The sequence below is a fragment of the Alligator sinensis genome, unplaced genomic scaffold, assembly GCF_000455745.1.
Source record: "Alligator sinensis unplaced genomic scaffold, ASM45574v1 scaffold560_1, whole genome shotgun sequence".
Classification (NCBI taxonomy): domain Eukaryota; kingdom Metazoa; phylum Chordata; order Crocodylia; family Alligatoridae; genus Alligator; species Alligator sinensis.
Genome location: NW_005841837.1, coordinates 4,553,061 through 4,571,979, shown reverse-complemented (window position 1 = coordinate 4,571,979; position 18,919 = coordinate 4,553,061). Strand labels below are relative to the sequence as shown.

At 40.6% G+C, this 18,919-nt stretch overlaps 1 protein-coding gene across 6 annotated transcripts in view; it reads right to left on the bottom strand.

Moving 5' to 3' along the window:
- Positions 1–18,919, bottom strand: part of LOC102386226 (E3 ubiquitin-protein ligase Topors-like) — an 88,903-nt gene that overhangs the window by 29,712 nt on the left and 40,272 nt on the right. For 3 of the 6 annotated variants that reach the window (XM_025203004.1, XM_025203000.1, XM_025203009.1), the window contains exons 2-3: positions 9,694–9,848; positions 1,591–1,673 (exon numbers count right to left, since the gene is read on the bottom strand). The gene's annotated coding sequence lies outside the window, so the exon portion shown is untranslated. Of the gene's footprint in view, positions 1–1,590; positions 1,677–9,685; positions 9,849–16,507; positions 16,526–18,919 lie in introns of those variants that run through there. The other 3 variants (XM_025203013.1, XM_006015469.2, XM_006015468.2) reach the window with 3 other exon arrangements.

Genomic DNA, 18,919 nt, shown 5'->3' with positions numbered 1-18,919 from the left:
GGATCCAGTGAACTAGAGACCAGTCAGCCTTACCTCAGTCCCTAGACAAATCATGGGGCAGATCCTCAAGGAATCCATTTAATAGCAGCCTTCAACTACCTAAAGTGTGGTTCCAAAGAGGATGGAGCTACACTGTTCTCAGTGATGGCAGATGACCGAACAAGGAGCAATGGTCTCAAGATGTAGCAAGGGAAGTTTAGCCTAGCTATTAGGAAATCTCTCTCACCAGGAAGGTAGTAAAGTGATGGAACAGGTTACCTAGAGAGGTTGTGGAATATCCATCCTTATGTGTTTTTTTTTCAGACCAGGCTAGACAAAGCCTTAGCTGGGTTGATTTAGTGGGGGTGGTCCTGCTTTGAAGTGGGGGTTAGACGAGATGACCCTCTGAGATCCCTTGCAACTTAAGTTTTCTATCATTCTATGAAAAGCCAACAATCTAGGAATCTTTTTTGCAAATGGAAATAGTCTCAGAATAGTTTGCTTTGACTGTCATTTTGAATTACACACATATCAAGCTGAACAGAAATATACTTAGCATTTCCCAGGAAAGTGGCAAAAATTGAAATATTTCAAAGGAAGAAACTGATCTTGTCACATGATAATTGTCTAACGAAAAAGTGTTCCTTCACAAATTTTTCTACCTGCTCTGGTTTTCAGTGACGGACAAAATATATCCAGTTTTAATAGTTTGACTATGTCAGTTAGGGTTAACTAGCATAACTAGGGGTGGGTGAATGCCTGCATAAGTCCAAGATGCTGATTAAGGGGGCACTGGAATGGATGCGGCTGCACTGGGTGGAGTGGGGAAAGGAGCCAGGAGGTGACAGTAGAGGGGTGCCACTCCTTACACCTCCTCTGTCACTGAATTAGGAGTTGTATATCTTCCAGTATGGCATTTGGTGGTGCCTGCCATGGAGGCAAGAGGCTTGACATTTCAGCTTGGGGACGCCTTCCCTCATAGCTGCCAGGACCCTGCCTGGGTCCACCCCCATGACTCCTCCTCTTTCTCCCTGCATCTAAAACCCACAGCTGCCAGGACTCTAGAGCCCCCCTGCCTCTACATCCTATGTCCTGGAAACCAGCTGCCCAGTGCATAAACACTACCAGATACTCCTCATAGATACAACACTTCTGGCCAACACAACTACACTAGCATAGGTAAGTTATAGCCCTACAGAAGTGCCTTTTACTAGTATTGTTTATTTAGGGTCCTGGACCTGAACTAGTTATAAACCAAATAAACAAGTTTAAACCATATATTTGCATCAAGACCAAGGAAGATATTTGCTCCTTTGGTCATTTTGGCACACTTAAAATAACGCTTTCTAGATTAGATAAGCCTCTCGTCTCCCATAACTTAATGGGACAAATTTTCCTCCGCTCATGTATGTCAATTGTAAGTACTTCGGTGAATCTATGTCAGACAGTTTTGCCTATTGACACAAGCACTGAGATGACCCTTTTAAGACCTGGTTTCTATTCCCAACTGCCGCTGGCCTGCTGGGTAACCTTAGAATTCACTTTGTCTCTATGCTTTTTTGTAAATATAAGTGTTCAGAAATCTAATAATAAAGAGATAGGCTTTCTTACCTTAATTGCTTCCTGCAGAGGATCCAGTGGCTGATACACTGCTGGCACATTCATCTTGTTCTGGTTCTTGCCATGAGAGAGTTCTGCTTTGAAGAAAAAAAAAAAAAAAAGGATTTTGCCTTACACAACTAGAGACGTGCAATATGAATAATTACAGTTATAGACATTTGATTGCTTCCCCCCTGCCCAAACACAGTCTTCTCAATCAAAAGACATTGTTGCTTATTATCCTAGGCTATCAGTTCATGCACAGCTGTTATGGATTTATATTCAAATCTGCAATTTTACACATTGCTCTTTGTGGCTTAATTTCTATAATTAAATGGGTAAAAAAAATAAGAACTTTAAAGTAATTGCTTTGCCCTAGGCTTTTTTGATCAGATATTTTCAGAAAAGAACTAACACCATTACCTTGCTTCATTTATTCTGTGTTGGCTGTGTAATTATCAACACTTCTGAGCTCAGGTAAACTTGGAATTCTATGCACATCACCTACAATATCCATGGTTAGTCATATTTTCTCAGGTATACTTTCAGAGGACTAGGATTACTGGGTGTAATTACCCTTTATAGAGGCTTTCTTGAAGATCCAATTTATATATTTTAGTAGGCACAGTATGTAAATTGCTAGGAGAATATGGATGAAGAATAAATATACTTTTATAGGCAAGGTTCTTTGGGTTAATGTGATATCTTTTATTAGACCAACTGAATAGCTGGAAAAAAATGTTCTTTGCAAGCTTTCAAGCACAAACACCCTTCTTCAGGCATAGGGAGAGTCTGCTGGTGTTTTGTGTTTTCCCGGATGGAATAGAAGCCAATATGCAAAATGCAAGTCTGTGAAAACGCATGTGCGTGGCAGTGAGGCTCAGAGGCAATGGGAAACAATAGATACGAGGCAGAGAGGTGGACGGGAGAATGTTGACTTGGTGGTAAAATGTAGCTGGGAAAATGTAGAGAGATTACCTGGGGTTATCAGATGATAGGCAGGTTATAATGTGCCAAAAATCCAATGTCTATATTTAGTCCAAGATTTTTTGTATCCAGTAGATTTATGAAGTGAAGTTCATAAATTCATCTTTAAAAGGTGTTTTGTAAATTCCCTTTGAGGATTAGAACTGAGAGATTGGAGAGAGAGTGGTTGTCTTGTGAGAAGTGTGCCCCCACAGGTAATTGGGTATTCCTGTCTTTGATAGATTTCCGTTGTGCATTCATTCTGGTACACAGTTGTTGTTTGGTCTCTCCTACATATTTTCCATTTTGGACATTTACAGTTTTTTAAGCATTCAGAAATATAGGCCCCAATTCTCATTTCTATCGCATCCCCTTTCACTTAAGACGGGTAAAATATTAATGCATTTTGGGTTAACCCATTTAGCAGCAAAAATTAGTCCTTTATGTAAGTGACCTGATGAAGAATCCCTTGCCTTCCAAAGCTGATCTCACTCTATCACAACTACACAGCAGGTCCTTTAAAATATATCAGCCTAAGACATCTTTGTCTCTCCTTTATGTCAATGAGAGTTGAGCCCATCAAATTTTGGGAAAAGCAAGACTGTGGAACTCTTTCCTTTTTAAGAACTTTGAATCCTTTTGAGCTAAATGCAAGACACTCATATACTCATCTGACATAAATTGGCACAAACCCATTGACTACTGTGCTTTATACCCAATGAACATCTGGCTCAAGTTCAGCTGAAATCTACTTCTGCATAGTGGAGAAAGTGTGAAATGGAGATATGAAACACTTTCAACCTATTATTCCACTGTAGTCTTGGTGGAAATCTGTGGCACAGCACAAGGTCCATAAACTAAGTAAATTCCATTTCAGCTCTCTTTGGTTGGTTGATGCCCCATCTACACTGTGACTGTAGAGATTCAAGCTAAAGAGCCATGGGTTGGACACAAAAGAATAAACAAGCAATAACTTTAATTTCTTTGAGCCAAGTAAGCTCATCATAGAATCATAGAAGTAGGGTCGGAAGGGACCTTGTAGATCTTCAAGTCCAACCCCCTGCCTGGGCAGGAGGAAAACTGGGCTCAATTGACCCCAGTCAGGTAGGCATCAAGCCGTTTCTTAAAGACCCCCAGGGTAGGAGCCAGCACCACTTCCCTTGGAAGTTGGTTCCAGATCCTAGCTGCCCTAACTGTGAAGTAGTTCTTATGGGTGTCTAATCTAAACCTACTCTCCAACAACTTGTGGCCGTTATTCCTTGTTATCCCGGGGGGCGCTAGGGGAAACAAGGTCTCCCCCAAACTCTTCTGGTCCCCCCTAGTGAGTTTGTAGACAGTCACCAGGTCCCCCCTCAGCCTTCTCTTGTGAAGGCTGAACAGGTTCAGGTCCCGTAGCCTCTCATTGTAGGGTCTGCCCTGCTGTCCCCAGATCATGCAGGTGGCCCTCCTCTGGACCCTCTCAATGTTGTCCACATCCCTCTTGAAGTGGGGTGCCCAGAACTGGACACAGTACTCCAGCTGTGTCCTGACCAGTGCCACGTAGAGGGGGAGGATCACCTCCTTGGACCTACTTGAGATGTACCTGTGGATGCCTGATAGGGTCCAGTTAGCCCTGCTGACCGTGACCTCGCATTGTTGGCCCATTTTCATCTTGGAATCAATTGATGACTCCAAGATCCCTTTCTGCCTCCGTGCTCTCAAGAAGGGAGTTTCCCATCTTATAAGTGTGCTGCTGGTTACTACTGCCCAAGTGCAGCACCCTGCACTTGTCAGTATTGAAAGGCATCCTGTTTTTGTTAGCCCACCCTTGCAACCTATCCAGGTCATTCTGTAGTTTTTCCCTCCCTACTAGTGTGCCCACCTCACCCGAAATTTTGGTATCATCAGTAAATTTGAAAAAGTTGCTTTTCACCCCATCATCCAAATCGCTGATAAAGAAATTGAACAGTGCGGGCCCAAGGACCGAGCCCTCGGGGACTCCACTGCCCACTTCCCCCCAGGTTGAATATGACCCATCCACCACCACCCTCTGAGTATGACCCTTCAGCCAATTTGCAATCCAATTGACTGTGTAGGCATCAATGCCACAGTTGCCTAGTTTTTTAATGAGGATGGGGTGGTCCACAGTGTCAAAGGCCTTGCTGAAGTCCAGAAAGACTACATCCACTTCATCCAAAGACTTCAAAGCCTACAATTTGAATCTCAGTGCAACCCTTCCTTATAGGATGACCATATACCAGAAACTTCCAGAACTAAAAGCATCAGGTACAACAGTTGAAGCTGAAGACTCTGCCAGGGTCTATATGTGTAGGCTGTAAACAGAGACATTTGTGAATTCAGCAAGTAGTAGGTGGGGTGAAAATGCAGGTGGTCACTGTGTTATAAGTAGACTTGTGAAAGCCCCCACTGCTCATGTCTTTTCAAAGCTACAGTCTGTCATTCTTGCCACTAAAAAGAAACCATTCCTTTGATCTAAGGTCACTTTTCCTCCCCTCCCCTCACCACTCACCTTCCTTTTCTGTTCCCAGGTACCCATTAGAGTCCATTAATTTAAATACTTGAAAGACTAGTATTTGAGATTTCACTTTTTATAAAAGCACAATTCTTGATGTTTGGTTAGCAAGCAACACTTCACCTTTTCAGCTGCATTAGACTTTCAACTCAACTGAGAAAGAAAACACATGGGTGGTTTCATTTTTTTTTAGGTTTGAGATAGACTAGTAATGATTACCTTTTGTACTAAAACATTTTCCCATAAGGTAAGTGTCATTGAATTTCAAAGGGCAGCTCTTCATCAAAGATACTCCATGTTCAGAGTGACTGAATTTCTCTAGCATCTTGAATAGAAGACTTAAAATCCAACAGCATTTCAGGGTCCATTTGCGAGGAAGAGAAAATAAAGTTCAGATTCTATTTCTCTGACTAGACACATACGTAGTTAGGCACCTAGATGTTATTCTATTCCATCACAAGCAACTAATGAAAAAGGTGGGTAGGTCTTCCTCATTGCTTTCTTTGTGACTTAATGTTAGGTAAATTGATGGTGTGATACAAAAAAAAAAAAAAAAAATAGATCCATTCATGTATTTTCGGGGACTTAAACAAGGTGAAATAGAATCATTCTTAGAGCCTCATTACACGTTAATTTTAGGTGGCTCCTGGAGCTCTTAACCTCTGGTTTGTCCACACATTAACACTTGACACTAGTTTTAAGCACACTTGAAGTTTAAAGTGTCTCACAATTATGCCACTCCAGGGCATGTTTGTCTCTAATTTGTGTTATCTACCTTGTGTTTCATTAATGTGTGGCCGCTCCCCACAGATGAGCTTCCCAATCTGTAGTCCTCCAACATCCCAGGATGCAGTGTCCCCTGCACTAGGCCTCCTGTTCTGTGCGGACAAACTTTCCACCCCTTGAACTCTACTGTGCAGGGAGATGTTCTGGTACCAAGTCAACTCCTGCTCCCTTCCCTGGGGGTGGGAACTTCCCTCCTCCAGGGTTGCAACCTCCTGTGCAAAGGCCTGTGCGAAGCTTCAGTTGCTGATTCAACTTGGTGGAGATTCAGCCGTTTCAGTGGCCGAATCTCCAAATCCAAATAAGGATCTATTTAGGAGACCCTAAATAGATCTCCCTAATCAGGAGACCCTTTATTCTCTCCAAATTGAATCAAAACCCTTTGAATCGATTTGGAGAGATTTGGAAAGATTCAACAATTCAGACATAGACGTAGCTTTAAATGTTTTTTCTACATACCTCATGGTACCAGGCAGCTCATGAATGCTGCAATGGTGGGGCAGATGGAGCATCCCACAGGAGCATAGGGGGGATCCCCAGCATACTCAGCAGCAGACTCAGAAGTGGACCAGAACTTCTGGTCCACTTCTGGTCCATTTCTGGGTCCACCAGGGAGTGTGCTGGGGAGATGCAGAGTGGCCCCCCAGCATGCTCAGTGGTAGATCTGTAAGTAGACTGAAAGTACTTCCAGTTCACTTCCAGGTTCACCGCCAACCATGCGGGGGGGGGCTCCCCCACTCCTGTGGGTTGCTTCATCTGCCCCACCAGAGGTATGTAGAGAAAACATTTAAAGCGGTTTCTTTGGCCAAATCACTGATTCTCTGAATCAGCATTAAATCGTCAGATTCGGATTTGGCCAAATCAAATTGGGACAGTGATCCTAATCAATTAACTGAATCACTGTCCCTGATTCAGGCCAAATCTGAATCCAAATCGAATACGACCAGTTTTGCACAACCCTAGCAACACGGCCCTTAGGGGCCTAAGTCCACTGAGATGCCTAATAAATGGAAGAGAATCTGGCCCTAAACATCTTGCTTCTTTCCTTAGGGGAGCTCCTGAACCACCAGAACTCAGACTCCTTAGGATTTCCACCTTCTAGGATGAAGAAATCAGACACCATCTATGAAGTAGCTTTGTTTCTTCGAGTCAACTTTGCCCACCAGAAACGCAAAGAATTGAGTTGTAATACAAATCACCTGTGCTGCTTGGAATACTTTGTTGATGGCTTCCAGCAAGGGGACCTGTGATGTATGGACAATGACAGACCTCACTGGAACTAGAAAACCACAGTGACCTTTAATTTAGGTTAAATGGAAAAATGAACTAAGCTCATTTATGTAGTACAGTGACTGAAATAACAGGAGTCCAAGGAACTGGGTAACATAGGGAAAAGGCGAAATAAAAGAGGTTTGCTTGCGGACTGGTTGCAAACAGGGTGTAAGGCACTGGTTTCCATTTGTGTGGCTACAGGCATGGCATCAGTTGGAAAGGAGTCAATCACTTGGAGGCCAGGAAAAGGACAATGACAGGTTCTTTTGGGCATAGTGCTGACTAAAATAAAAGGAAAGCTTGAAAAATGCAGATAAGGAAACTGCTTCTTATGTGTTCCTACTGTTTTTCTGCAAAGAACATTTTGTACTTTTGTAAATAAACAGCTCTGCAGCAAAACACTATTTGACTCTCATACTCATTTTCTTCTAATGGAAAACAACTAGCCAGACCCCAAATGTTGACTAACTGCTTAGGCTACTGCACAGCCTTCTGTAATGCCTTGTCCAAAATATCTGCAGTATGCATGCCCCATTTTTTACAGGTAGAGAGCACCTTCAAACCCAATAGATTTCAAAGCACACAACATGTTTCAACTATCAAAGTTTCTACAAGAGGATCAGACATAGGCTGTGAACCAGCACAGAGAATTTGGCCAAGAGAATATTTCGGCTAAGATAATAGGGTAAACATGTTAAATGTGCGCATCCTTCTGCATCTGTCAGAGAGCAACATATCTCCAGAGATGTTGATTCTTAAATATTGTAGTAATGCATTCTGGGGGCCTGAATACCTATTCTTTACAATAGAAGTTTCTCTTTTCAATCCCAGCCATGTGTCATGGATTTCCTGCTGGCATAACTAAAGCCTCAATTCAGTGTGCAATGCATATTGTAATTGCTTGATGCCTTCAGTAGAAGCAGAAATACAAGGCTGGAGCTTTCATTTTCCACACAATAGTAGCCAGTGGTTTCAGACTCAAAGTGAGGCATTGATGGGTAAACAAAGATTTCAATCCTGTTTTAACTGAACTCCTCAGCAGGTTCATTACAAACAGCTTAGAACTATTTCTACTTCATCAAGGCTTTGATAACTCAGTGAAAGAATTTGTGAAGTTTAGTTAGAGAAGAACACAGTTTGAATTGTATTTTCATCTGCATACCTAATTTCTTTTAATCCTTCCAGTCTCAAACACAAGCAGTTAGGGTTCAGATAATGAAAGGTCTAATTATCTTGGTTTGCTTCATTCAGGCTGACTTGGAGGCATTTGTGTATTTCCCGATTAGCCATTTTGCTTGAAGTTATTTGTATGGCAGTTAGTGCCAGCTGCATTACAGAAATGGAGAAAAAGCCAGCTCCTTGGGCGTACTGATAACAAGACATTTTCTGTGTTGTGGACTGCAGGCTGTGAATTAGCTTAATGCAAGTGCTACACAGCAATATTTTGTTGTGCAGAAGGAGGGGGAGATGGTGGCATTATGTTTTCTAACAAGGTTCTTGCTCCAGCCTCCGCAAAGTGCTACTTTTCATGAAATTCTAGTTCCAGTGTATAATATCCTGAACCCTCGCATTGAATGAAAGCTGATACATCCCATTACCTGCTACATGAACCAGCACAGATAACTAGAGACAAAATCATAGCTGCAAACTTATTACTCTACTACAAAATTGCTTTAATATTGCACCCCGGGATAATACTCTCTCGGTAATTCATAGAATTACTTCACTACGTTTCAGTAATTTGTTAGCCAAAGGTGGTTTCTGCATAACTTTAGCACACATATTAAAACAAATAATATCTTACATGAAAAAATAGTATCTATGGAAGATAAAATAATCACTTCTTGACTCTGCACAATGCAAACATCTCTTTATGGCTTGTCCCTTTTTAAAGTTTGGACCAGCTTAAAAAATGGTTTCAGGTTTGAAAGGCAACCGAAGAAAAATGGAGCTTGTTTCCCCTTCTGCATGATCTAATGTCAAATCTGATAATGTTAGTGGCAAGTTTTACTACATTTAGCACTACATGTCGTGGGGAAAGTAAAGCAGACTGTATGTGCAAATCTGTGTTCAGATTGTAGGGTGCATTTTGCAAATTTTTCTTGACCCTGGGAATCTGAGGACAATAATTCTGTCACAGTTCTGAGCACCTGCAACATGAAGTGCATTGAGCTTGGCATAAAATTCTGTCCAATACTGTACTATAGCATCAGTAAATCTACTGAAGAAATAATCGGCAGTATACAGGCCAGTAGTTTGTTATGCACTTAAAGGCAGAGCTAATGTCACCTGGAATTAAAAAGAAATTCAGCTGATTAGTCAGCCTGCTGCTCATTGATTGTTCAGAAACAAAACCCTGTCAATCCAGTGCCACAGAGGAAAAAAAGCAGAGGTGAAAATCTCAGGCGCTATTGTATAATTTGGAGCTGCTCTCAGTTGTAGAATAGTGGGGGGGGGGAGAAAGAGGAGGTGTGGATGTAAGGGAAAAAAGGATAAATAGAAAAAGGAAGAAGTTCCTTCCCCGAAGTCCCCAGCTTTCACGCTTAGTAAATTGTGTTAATCTGTAGGACGCACATTTTTACCTGAGGCAGCAGGGGGAATTTCTTGTTTTCTTAAATGTCAACAAGCAATTCATTGGCCTTTGCGCAGCAGTTGCATACAATTCTATAATCCTTCATCTCAGTACTCATCTGCATGGACTCAACGAGAGAAGCTAGCATGAGCTCGATTGTGTGATCTGTCATGGTAATGCCAGAAAGAGGACAGTATTAGTACTTATATATTTCCTTGTGAACCATAGGTGCAACAGGAGAAACCCACAAAGTTCCAGAGAAATAAGGGAGAGACTAGGAGGAGTGACACTAGAGCGGAGCCATCGTGGTGTATGCTTTACGCAATCCAAGATTTGTACTTCCGTGCTTCTACGCTGTATGGTTGTTAGGAAGCAAGGGATTGAGCCAAAACTCATCACAGTCAGTCACTGAAAACTTCTTTACTAAACTTGGCATTAGGCCCTCAACGAGGCAGGGGTTTGCTCTTGGAACAGTGAAAGTAAAAAAGAAGAAACAGCTGCTTCCCTGGCATCAAACCACCCAGGCTGGTAAACACCCTGTGGAAATAAATAATAAGTATTAGCATGTAATTATAGGCTATGCTGTGATGTGCACTCCCAAACAGTGAATATTAGAGGTGGGGAGAGAGAATGGGCGGGAGGAAATGAGAAAAACAAAACAAAAAGAAAAAAAAACAAAAAAACAGACAAATACCATGTTTTAGCAAAGCATGGAAAATGAGTGCTGACAATTCTGCAATGCTGAGATATGTTACACTAAATACAGTCATGGGAAAAAATGTAACTAGTTAAAGTTAAAAGTTAGCATCCTTTAAAATTCACTTAAGTTAAAAGTTAAATATTTCCACTTGCAACTAGTTAAAAAGTAAGTTAAAAAAAGAGAAACTAGTTAAAAGTTGATTCGTGAGAACTGTGTGAAACATGGTGAATTGCCTCTTAGCATCATTTTTCATTTTCAAATGCAGTGAGTGGTTTTCTTTTCCATAAGCCACAGAAGCACACCAATTTACTCAGAACTGACCCCGCTTTACCTGAAAACAATGTTATACTTGTCATACAGTTTTCGGAATAACAATTTACCAATACCTATGTAATGTTAGATCCTTTTCATCCTCTCCATGTGAAGTACTTTGTAATCAATGCATCATATAGGTATACCAGAATAACAGAAAGGAGATGTTCATAGCCAGGTGACACTAAGAATTCATACTGTAGTACTGCTTGTGAATATGTTCCCTATTGTAGAGGGTGATGGAAAAAAACCTCTGTTGTTACAATTTTTATTGCTTAAAAGGTAACAAAAGGGTATTTCATACATCTGAATGAGAAATAATGAAAGTGTCTGAAAATCAAAATTAGACTGAAATGAGAAAATCAGTTTAAATGAGAAAAAGAATGTTCCATTGCATAGCAGAAGCTGTTTAAACATGCTTCTTGAACTTCAGCAAAATTTCATCTAACGATTTTCCTCTTCTGTCTTGCAAAACTAAACCCCCACTACCGAACAATCGCTCTACATGGGCAAATGAGGGAATGCTTGTGTTATAACAGATTAATAGTTTTTTTCATAGTAGGTGACATCTCAGATAAGTTTCTCACAGATGAGAAGTAATGCTCAACTTCCTCGGCCCTGGGCTGCTGGTTCTGATCTTCATTCAAATTACAGAAGTCATCGTCTGCTTCACACTCACTACTTGCTCCCAGTCTTACTGGGATCAATGTCTCTGCTTGCTTGTGCTTGTTCCCTCTCCTGCAGCCAACTGGCTGCCCTGTTGGCTTCTGCAAATGCACAGAAAATGCCAGCATGAACTAAGGAACTCTGGAGCTTAAGACACCATATCTCATAGGAAGGCGCACTACTCTACGTCTTTCAAACAAGAAGTCCTAGTTTCAATAAAGAAATATCGTTCATGTAAGTCCTAGAGAGTGGCTGTGTCAGGAAAAACTCTGGGAAAGACGGATTTCAATGTTTTTTTTTAACTTTTAACTTATACTTTAAAAAAAAAAATTAAAGTTGACCTTTTTTTTTTTAACTAGTTAAAGTTTAAAGTTAGCCATTTCTTTAACTTTTTGACTAGTTAATTAACTAGTTAATTCCCATGACTGACTAAATATTACTGGTCAAACCCTAAGCACAAACAGGAAAGCTGTGAAGGAGGTATCTTTCATCAAGCACCTCTACGTTTGGGTTTACCTTGGAACTCCAGTCAAGAATTTCAAACCCTTTATTAGGCCCTGTAGAAATGAAAATGACACTCTTTGTCCTAAAGAGGTTATTGTCTAGGGGTTGGATCCTTTGATCCGGTAAGGCTACTATGAGCTGTTCCTATTTGAGCGCACGAGCTATAAAATAGATATTTTCCAGATCTCTAGAAGGCAGCCACAGCTATACTCAACATACATTAACTCCCATCTCCCGAGCACCTTAATGTCAAAGGCATATTGTGTTTCTAGTGCATTTGGCTCTTTATTTCAGCTTGGTTTGTTTGTTTCTGGGTAACCCTTGTAGTGCAGAAGGATGGGCGCCAAAATAAAAACCTTACTGCTCATCTAAAGGTTTTAGAACTTCTTCCAAGAACAGGACCTGCAAGTACCTTAATAAACGGACTGGGAAGTTTGTCTAGGAGACTGCAGCTCTTAGGATCACCATTCTTTCTGACAACTTTATAAGCAAGCAAGAAAGCAATGGGATGCTTCAGAGCTGAGCAAGTAACTTGGAATCTCAGGGCTAGTGTTATTTGTGTAGTGTCATTGCTTAAGTGCAGTTCTACTAACTTACAGCAGCTGAAGAGCTGGCCTGCTGTGTATGGTCATTCCAGTGGGGACTGAGCTCTGCTAAACAGTCTGGATAGTTAATTTACAACCTTGATTATTAGAAGAGGAGAGGAGAATTGGAACATGCAGGGGGTTTTAAGTTTTTTTTTTTTAAGCCAATCGTGATTAATGGAAGACAAAAGGATTTATTAGCAATACCGCTTCAGTCCAGGTATTTGGGGAAAAACAAACAAACAAACATTCATTTTGATGTTTCTGCAGACTTTAAGCTGCAAAATATTGTTTGACCAGCAGTTTGCTGTGACTCATTCTTCTCCTACTGAAATGAAAGGCAGAACTCTCCTTGATCTGATAGAGCTGCACAGGCTCAAAAAAGGCATGCATGAGTCTCCTACCAATGCTAGGAGATAGTATATTCATTATTAAATTTCATGGTGTGGTATCAGGGTCTGAGTGCTCATTACCTCTTCAGATGAGACCCAAAGCCAGTAGTACTGCTGGATGGTACACACAGCCAAGAGTGGTTTTTATTGGAAACCAGTGACAATACATGAGCATTCATTCTCTACACCATGTATTTTGATAATGTTGTCCTTTTCATTACCTTTCCATGAGAGAAAAAGAATGCCCTCTGTATATACAAGTGCTGGTTAAACTTAGTTAATGGGTGAAAGGCTCTAGGCTATGGTTAACCAGAAATCATTAGAAGTGGATTTCCAATAATAGGGCAAGCCACGAGAGTGAAGACTGTGATAATGCTACCTAGTTCCTATTCAAATCAGTGGATATCAATGTACTACATAATAAATCTGTTTGGCAAATTAAATGTGGACTACATGCTTTTTTGTCATGAGTACTTAAGATTTTGTGGTGGACTTTTACGATGCAAATGTGAAACACCACTCTACGTTTATCAAACTAAAAGCTTCTCATGGTACATTAACAGGATTAGGCTCTCATAAGGCAGTAAACATAAGAACAGTTGAAGAGGAAATTTTAATCAGCCTTTCCACTACAAGATTTAATTTTGCCTCTGGGTTGGACTGATGTTAGTCAGGGATTCAAATGCATTTCCAGTGAAAACTAAAATGCACACCCATGCACTATAAAGAGAGAAAAGAAGACAGATATGATCCAGAACCAATTCAAAGTTTGGACCCAGATACACATACACAAATCCAAAGCACATAAACCATGCACTTTAGGCAGGTGAGCAACCCTTTTGAAACCCAGGAGACTATTCTCACCCTTACAGTATTAATTCTTCTTGAATGTTGCACTGAATTGGTGCTTAGTTTTATCTTGTCTAGAATTTCTACATCTAAATTTGCAAGTTTGTGAAATCCTAGTAACCACAACTACAAGCCACTAATTAAGCTGTACAATCATCCTCTGCTCTGCCTTACTAAGAATTCATACTGTAGTACTGCTTGTGAATATGTTCCCTATTGTAGAGGGTGATACATAATACACAGTCATAATAGGTACATGAAAAAACATTGTAACCGCACATACAGTTGTTAACGAAATGCATATACACAATGCCTTACACACATGAGGCTAGTAGTTTGAACACCAGCTATCAGAACCAATTATACTAATGTAGTGTGGTATTGAGCCTTGCAATGGGACCTACATTCTATAAAGAGCAGGTAAAATAAGTGCTTCTTTAAAAGTTTGGGTATTTTGTTTTTTAACATTCAGAGGAATAGATTTTTTACTTGTTTATAATTAAAAAGGGAAAACATTCCTTGCATTGTTGAGGCTGGGGTTTGAAATAAAATACAAGGAGAAAAAAACTACAGGAGCAGGATTAAATATATGGTCCCCCAGAGGCTCAAATATGTGACAAAGGTTGTGTTGACATAAATTTGGAGGTACAATGTTAAAGGAGCACTGGCGACAGCAACTTATGCAGTGCCTCATGATGACGGCACACTGTACCATCATATATTCAATGGAACCCCAAATCATTATAGATATGCTAGAAAAATACAAGAGGAACACAGAAATTACCACAGGGAATCAGAGCCAATGGTGGATCCTGGGGCTGGAGAGAGGGACTGAACCCACCTTTGATTCCTGGTCCATTCAAAGTTTAAAATCAACTGCCTGGCAATGGCAGCAGTGAGGGAGTCAACTGATTTAATGGGTCATTATAAATCTACCTAATTCCTTCTACATTCTTTATTCTATAGGTGTTAATGGCCTCTTTACTTTTTAATGGCTTTGATATTCCACTAATCAAACTATCCTTAATTGTTTTCCAACTATTTAAGTTGGTCTAATAAAAGATATCAGATTCACCCAAAGAGCCTTGTCTGCCTATATCCTTTCTTCTGTAATTCTGCTTTCTGCTTGCTTCTCCTTGTAATGTAGCTCTTGTTTCACAGCCCTGCAGACCGTTTTTAACTCAGGTGAACATTAACGGAGGTGTGGAAGTAACTTTCAGTGAAGTATTGCATGCACTATAAAGACTCTCAAGAAGGCTAGATTTATCAATCTGAAAAAGACACGTACATTTAATTCTAAAGACTACAGGGCTAAACAAACAACATATTTTGATTATTTTTGCCTAGTTTGTTTGTTTTTTATATATATACAATGAATGATATAGCAAATTAATAAACATGCCAATGAAAACATAGCATATTTACTTCAATTCAAGACAAGGCTTTTCCTTCAATCAGCACGGGGGGGGTGGGGGGAAGGCAGGGGGCTCATCTTGGATTCAAGCACCAGTTTAGGCCAAACTGAAGCTCTGCTTTGGCTCCAGACTCAGGACTGAATTGCTGCCTGCCCAGGGCTGAAATGGCTCACTTGGCAGGGGAGGGGGCATGTGGAAAGGGGTTGAGGGACAGGCATAGGAGGGGAGAGGCATAGGCATGGAGTGGCTGGCAGTGGTGAGACAAGCATGGGGGAAGGCAGGCCCAGGCATGTGGGGGAAGGAGGAACAAGGGTCAGGAGAGCAAGTGGTAGGTGTCTGGCCCTTTTCCCAACCCTAAATCTGCATGCCCCTTTTCAAAATCCTAGATTCACCCATGATCAGAGTAATTCAAATGAACCAGTATCCAACATGAGAGTAGCCATTACACAATAGTTCAGAGCAAACTATAAACATTTGTTTAATATAACAGCTAACTTAGAGGGAAAATTCTTAAGTCTTGTTATATATGGTCAGTCTCTGTACCTTTACTCTGAAAGTAACTTTTTTACCTTTAATGAGAGTACCACTTAAAGTACACACTTTACACTCTTACCCTGAGAAGTTAACTTATGCCTGTAGCATGGAAATGTGCATGCTGTATACATGCGAAAACATGAGTGTTAAATTTTTAGTATCATTCAAATTACTGGAACTCCAATAGTTCAGGTGAACAAAAGTCCTGAGTAAACCTAGAGAGACTGCCTACTTAGTCACAGTGGGCAGGTCTACACGAGACACTATCGCCACAGTGATGAGCTACATTGACATAGCTCGTCACAGTGACAGTGTCAATGGGCACAAACCGTGACACCAACACTACTGCACAGTAGCAAAGAGCTACTTTGCAGTAGGATTGGAAACAACCTGTGCACTGCTGGGACTGTGCATTAATGTCTGTTATTGTGCAGTCATTTAGTACTTACAAATGCAAGTACTAAATGACTAACAACTGTGCAGTCAGGCACATGTGTAGACGTGCCCATTCTCTCTCTCTCCTTCATTTTAGGCCCCAGTCCCCTCCTTTAGAATGATCTTGGTGTGTACCACTCATCTGAACTTGAAAGCAGCATATCTTAAAGCACCCACCTAAGCTATATGGAGTTTTTGTCTGATACCTTTGATTTATGGATCTGCCTTCTGATTCCAGCATATTTTAAGACTAAGTACATGTACATTTTACATACATCATATCAATGCAGGGGACACTAACATCCATGTGGAGAAATCTTATCTGTTTAATAAAACAGACTCAGAGTGAGAGCAGCACAAAAAAAATGCACCTTGCAATCTGACAATTAATTGAGGCAGGCAGGACTATTATTTTACATTTCCTCTCACTTACATTCCCTGGTGACTTCTCAGCACTAAATACCAGACATCAATCTTGATTCCTTCCTTTCATATAGACCACTGAATGATATAATGAACAGAAAATTGCAAATATGAGAGCGAGTCATCCATTACTGACTTTGCATTAATAAAGCTACCCTCAAATAACTAAGGATCTATGAAGGAGATGGAGGGAGAGACCTGCAATACATATAGTCTCACTAAATGTTTCAAGAGACTCTAGGTTACTGCAAAGTGCTGAATGAATTATCTAATACAACTTCAGAGACATGATAAACCCGACGTGGATGGAATACGTTGCAACAGTCATTACAAAAGTTTTGTGATCTATATTTGGAGCTCAGTTCATTTGTATGATTTACATTTATTTATGAAGTTCATTGCAGCCCAATAGTGGCTGATCAAGGGATGTTTGCATAAACAATTAATGTATCATTAATAACGGATTGATAGTTTCAATACTATTTAGTACTTAAAAAAACAGCCAACTTCAGCATGTCTCTCTCTCTCCCTGGAAAGTTGGGGTGGGGGGGTGCGTATTTAACCATGAACATCAATGAAAATTGAATCAAGTCAATGCTCAGCAATTTTGCAAGTCCCAGATGTTTTCTAGTGGTTGTTTTTTTGTTTTTTGGGGTTTTTTTTTGGGGGTGGGTTAGTATTGATACAGAAATTTCAATACCTCTTGGTGAAATTTCTGTATCAATACTAACCCCTCCCCCCCTTCCCCCCGTCCCAAACAAAAAAAAACCCCAAAAGTTTAAGAAAAGGCATCAGGGACAGCAGTGCTGTGTGAACAGGAGAAGCAAACTTTGCCTGGCTTCAGGGTATCCATTGAAATCCATTAGCCCCCTGTTACCTAGAGCTACATGGGTATCTCCTAGTCTCCTAAGGAATATATTATGCCCACATGACCCACCTTTGGTCCTGTAACTTCAGGATTTTAGGAGAGTGTCTGTCTACTACAACAACATTATGAATTGTGCCATTTCCAGTTCTATCAGGAAGGAGTATGTTTGTAAAAAGGAAGTGGACCATGACTCCTCCTCTTCCTAACCCACTCCAGCTAGTCATTACATCTGGAAATTAGCTGGACTCTTCAAACCATAGAGCATTTGAATGAATGTTTTAAACAAGTAAACAGATTAGAGTGTTGTAATACTGCCAGTGTCAAGGAAATGCATGAGAGGCAAGGGTATTTTTGTAATCTTTTTTATTGGATGAACTGCACAGTTGGGAGATAGGCATGACAAACTTGCAGGCACGTGCTCCTTTTTGGAGACCTGATGAAGGGCTCTGTGTGCCTGAAAGCTTGTCAAACATGCAGCAGTGGATTAAGGTTTACTGGGGCCCTGGGCAAACAGAAAATTGTAGGCCCTCCATGCACCATTATAAACATGAATGTATCAAAAAGTATCAATAAATAGACCTGTTAAATGTTTACACAGTGCATTAATAAATAAAGCACAACATACAAAGTCAAAATTAGCTACTCAATTTTGCCACACACAAAACTGAATAAAACGACTGCCTTAGGAAATTGACTTAGCTGCATGGGGTTGCCAAAAAATGTATAACATGAAAGGAAAGATGTTTTAGTTTAGTGGTCATGTAGACTCCTGGTTGACCATTTTTTAAAAATATACATTTGATATTGTACCTACACTATGGTGAATTACTACAAGAAAAATACAGACCATACCTATAGCCTTGAGTATGAGTCTAAGAATACCGTTAGTGATACTTGCAATTAAAATAAAGCAGGAGGCTTTATGTGAATAGGCTTTTTGTGAGATGTACACAATACATCTCAATGTTTTTTTTAATCTTTCCTAAAACATTAAACATGTGCTCAACTTCATAAACTGTAAAGCTCTCCTCTTTTATATATCCTTTACATCTGGGTGTTTAATGCTACCATCACATACTTATGTAACTAAAATGTATAGATATATTGATATATACATACATACACACACACACACATAATGTCTCTCCCTCTCTATATATAGCTGTATCTCTCTCTATGTAGATGTCTATATAGAAGTATATACACACAATCGCAATCTCTCTAGACAGACAGATAGACAGGTCTGTATCTAATCACCTCCTGGAAGAGCTCACACTTCCCCACATGAGGTGCTATCACTTGGAAAATATGCAGATTCATCTCTGTCACCAGCCTTATTTGGGATTGAATACTACAGGAATTATCCCAGAGGCAGCGGGATCTCCCTTCTCTGCACCCCAAAGCAGCCCTTGGCAGCAGGACTAAAGCACCGTGCACTGCCCTGCAGGGGGATCTGGCGTAGCTGGGGTCACATCCCACCAACACACACTTTGCATCCACTGTGCATGGCACGGCAGCCCGTCCCGAATCGTCTGCCTGCCCTGTGACCTGACT